Raw genomic sequence first — 5,118 nt, forward strand, 5'->3', positions numbered from 1 at the left:
AAGAAGCTTCATTAGATAAAAGTTTTAATGTTAGCAGCAAAAACAAAACTCTGATCACTATTAATAATAGAGATAATAATTACAATAATTATGTTAACAATTGCGATAATAGTAATGACTTTTACGACAATGAGAGTGTGACAATGAAGATGAAACAAGTAGAGAAACTAGATATTATGGGTGATGATGGTAGCAGTAATAGGATGGGTAATATTGATAACTATAATGATATAGACAACACATGTTAGATTATCACAACATAAACAGTGGTGTTAGAAATTATAACAATGATAATGAATGATGATGAAGAGAAAAATGATAAAACACTGGTTCTAATAACATTGAATTGTAAAAGAACAAGAAGGTTGATTATCCTATTTCTATATTAACTAAATTTCCTTAAAAGTATGAAATATTAATATAACAAGATAGTAAATATGAAAAAGAAAAATAGTTTTGTACCTTCATCCTACTTTATCATATAGAGGGTAGTGAAAAACAAAACAATAAAAATAGTGAGTTGTTTGAAATTTAAGTAAAGTAATAATAGTGGAAAGTGTGAATAAATTTATCTTATATTTGATTGATGTGATCAAATAATTTTGTTTTATATTAATACATATGAAAAATAGTTCATAAAATAAAATTATAAAAATTATTTAATATAAAAAGTATTTTTTTTAAATGTAAAATAAAGTTAAAATAAAATTAAAATTAAAATAAAAAGGTTATTATAAAATGTTAATAAAGAATATATATTTCAAAACAAAAATAAATATCAATTTTAAATCTATTTATTTTATTTTATTTATTTTAATACAAAACTTATAATGACAAAAATATCTATATTATTTTATTTTATGTTATTAATTATTTTTATATTTTTATTTTAATTATTCATTTTATTGTAATAACACAATATAGTTATAAATATTTAATTACTATTTAATGTTATGTATTTTAATTATTTAATATGCTAGAATAAAAGAATAAATATTATATTATATTTTATTTAATTTTGATGGATTAAGTTTGTTTTTTAATCTATTATGGTTCTCTTAAAAGTGACTTTCTTCACAAATGAAGGTGGAAAATATGATGCCAAAATTCTTTTCATTTTTCGTAATTCCATACTTTGTTTTTCGAACTTTTTCTTGGCTTGATATGTTTGTGTTTGGAAACAAAGATAAGTGTTTATGGAACAACATATAGAGTCTTACAAAGTTCCGAAATTAAAATAATAAAATCCATTAAATTAGTTTAATTAATTGACATGTTTTTTCTTTTTCTTTTTTAATTTAACTCGGCTTACTTAAATAAATCGCAATTGATTCAGCTATTGAATTTGCTTTTATTTTAATACATCCATTAATTTTATACTTTAGAATTTCAGTACTTAAGTTTCTCCTTTATTTTCATTCATTTTAACATTTTTATCAAGTGTGTTTAAAGCTTTTGTTTGCTCATCCAATGTCTTTATTGTGTTTTAATAAAGAGATTATTAATCAAAGAACATAAAGACATAATAAAAAAAATATACATTGATAAAAAACATCACTCTCATAATTGACTTAACGAGTATCTAGAATTATTGGACAAAATTATCACTTTACGACAAAATAAAATAAAAAAACTGATATAGTAAAAACATGATCGGATAGGATAAAATTGGAGAGATATAACCAAATAAAGTTAAAAAAACTTTAATCGAATTAACTAAATATTAAACAAAAGCAATGAAATAAAATATTACCGGTTTAGATTTTATTTTGTCATAGACAAGAAACTAAAAAACCCTCCGTTGACAGGTATAATATTTTAGAACAGAATTATGCAGAGGTTTTGTGAGGAAGTGGGTGAATAGCAAAAAAAGGTAGATGAGTAACCGCAGGTTTGGTATTTGATTTGAGATCCAAACGAAGTAGATAGAAATTGAGTTTGAAACAGTGAAGTAATTAAATTGTAAAGGTAATAGGAACGGGATATGTGGTATTATTCTCTAAAAATAAGGAGAGTATGCATACGTGGTGTTGTTGGCATAATCGAATGAGTATTTTGTAAGATGTTTGGTTTGGTAAAATAAAAAGAATGGAGGAATGTGATTGGAGAGAGAAAGAAAGTGACATAAAAGGTTGAAAATTGTGGTGGTTGTGGTGTGAGTAATAATAATATAATAAAAATAGATAAGAAAAAGTGGAATAAGAAAGAAAGAGGAAGAGTGTGTACGGGGCAGAGACACGGGTCCACCAATGATTTGGTATGATGGGCATTTGATTCCGTGGGAAGTAGATGATTGTGGAGCGTACAAAGTTGGGAGTGATAGATAGGAAGATAGAAAGATAGAAAGAAAGATGGATGAGCATTCAGCATTTGAGATAAGGTTTTGGTGATGTTTCTTTGTTCCTGTCTTTCAGCCAAACCGACCATGTTGCTTTCTCCTGTTTCTTTTTTTCATCTACTTTTACTTCAAAATTCAAACTTAAATAACTTTAAAACATAATACGAGGAAGAGAGTAACAATTTTTGTTTTTAAGAGCATTTGCATGCGTACCAAATGTCCTATTCAAGGAAACAGTGGCTTACTACAGAGCAGGGTCCACTTCGCAGTGGCCACACGTTATAGCCCCAACAGTATTTCATACCATCTTCTCGTATCCATTCATTTTGTATTTCTTTCCACACATTCTTTTTTTAATCGGCTAAGACTAACAATTTCAAAAGAAGATTTAATTCCCAACAAAATATTCTCTCTCTACTTTCTTATCCTTCCTGTTTTTCCTCTCGTGCGAACATAAAAATGTTCGAATCAACCAGAACCAAAAAAAAAATCTAATAATGTTAGATTATTGAAAAAAAAAAGTTGGATTATAAGGTTCAAAACTTTAATCGCCAATAACGTTTAAATTCATTTTATTAAGCGTCCAACAGTAAAATATTTAATGGTTTTTATTATCTTTTATTGATTTTATTATTTCCTAACTCTATAAATAGAGAGTTTTTCCCCCATTCCAAAAACATTTCAAGTGAGTCTTTTCTCCTTTTCTTTTTTTCTTTTCCTCTACTAAAATTATTCTGGATTTATTTTATACTGTTTTTAGAGATCCTTACTAGTTCTGAGATCCTCAGAGATATTCTGAGAAGATCTTAAGGACTTATACATCTGTATATAGATACAAGCGACTGAAATTTTATTCCTTTGATTTCTGATCCGGTTACTGTCCAAAACTAAAAAGGTATGAGGAACTTGTTAACTATTTTATGTTTTAAGTATTTGCTAATTAACTGCACCCTGATTTTTAGGAAGAATAAATATAGGGGAGCTATTCTTTCGTCCACTATTCACGTAGGTTGTTAGTCAGTTTCTTTTCTTTCAGTTTCTTTTGTAAAGGCTTATAAATGTCATCTTTATTATCTGAATAAATGTGCAGTTTTTCACAGAAACTTAAATTGCATCAGTATATTCTCAGAGTCTTAACAGTTGGTATCAGAGCTCCATCAAGGGGCCTGATACAGAGTGATACAGAGTGTGAAAACAGTGTGAAGAGTCATGTCTATCTCAGAAAAATTCGTTCAACCAGCTATCCCACGCTTCGATGGACACTATGACTTCTGGTCCATGGCTATGGAAACTTTCTTACGTAGCAAAGAACTATGGCAACTTATTGAAGACGGAATTCCAGTGCTGACTTTGACAGCAACCGAAGCTCAAAGAAAAGCTGTAGAAGATGCACAACTTAAGGATCTAAAAGTGAAAAACTTTTTGTTTCAGGCCATCGACAGAGAAATTCTGGAAACAATTCTTGACAAAGGTACGTCACAGGCAATCTGGAAGTCCATGCAAAAGAAGTATCAAGGTTCAACAAGAGTTAAACGTGCTCAGCTTCAAACACTTCATCGTGAGTTTGAACTCCTAACAATGAAGGACGATGAGAAAGTCGACAGCTACATTGGGCGCACACTAAGTGTTGTAAATAAAATGAGAGCCAATGGTGAATCAATGGACTCTAGTACAGTGGTTAGCAAGATTCTCAGGTCTTTAACCTCAAAATTCAACTATGTGGTATGTTCCATCGAGGAAGCCAATGACCTTAGTACCTTGAGTCTTGATGAACTCCATGGGAGCCTGCTTGTGCATGAACAACGAATGCAAGATTCTCAACCATCAGAAGAACAGGTACTGCAAGTTACGCAATATGATTGGGCAAGTCGTGGTCGTGGTCACGCCAGTAGCAGAGGAGGTCGAGGACGAGGGAGAGGGAGAGGACGTGGACGACAACCTTTCAATAAAGCACTAATTGAGTGTTTTCATTGCCACAAGCTGGGCCATTTCCAATATGAGTGCCCTGGAATAGCAAAACAAGCTCATTACGCGACATTTGAAGAAGCAACAACCACTGAGGATGAAGTTTTGTTGGTTGCATATGAAGAGGTGACACATCCAGTACAAATGGAAGATTGGTTTCTCGACTCAGGTTGTAGCAATCATATGACCGGTAATAAACTTTGGTTTACTGAAATAGACGAGGAAGGACTCCATAAAAGTGTGAAGCTTGGTAATGATACTACATTGGAAGTGACTGCTAAAGGGAGCATTCGGATCCAGCTAGGGAACATTACTCATGTCATTTCAGACGTCTACTATGTTCCACAACTTAAAACTAATCTTTTGAGTCTTGGACAACTACAAGAAAAAGGTCTTACGATCTTGATTCAACATGGATCACGCAAAATATTTCATCCTGACAGAGGGTTAATTATCCAAACCATTATGAGAGGAAATCGTATGTTTCATTTATCAGCTTCGATGCACCCTGAACAGTCCAAGTGCTTACAAGTCGAAAACCGTTCCGAGGAAGAAACCCAACTATGGCACAAACGATATGGGCATCTTAATTTTAGAGGACTCCACACACTTGCTCAAAGACAAATGGTGATCGGGCTACCCTCGCTAAACATGTCCACAGATGTATGCACTACATGTCTCGTGGGCAAACAACATCGAACCACAATACCAAAACAAAGCTCCTGGCGCGCATCAAATAGACTTCAATTGGTCCAAGCGGATATCTGTGGTCCCATTTCACCAATATCAAACAACGGCAAAAGGTATATACTGAG

Source organism: Vigna umbellata, chromosome 10 (genome assembly GCF_029865625.1).
Source record: "Vigna umbellata cultivar VRB3 chromosome 10, Vumbellata_1.0, whole genome shotgun sequence".
Taxonomy (NCBI): domain Eukaryota; kingdom Viridiplantae; phylum Streptophyta; class Magnoliopsida; order Fabales; family Fabaceae; genus Vigna; species Vigna umbellata.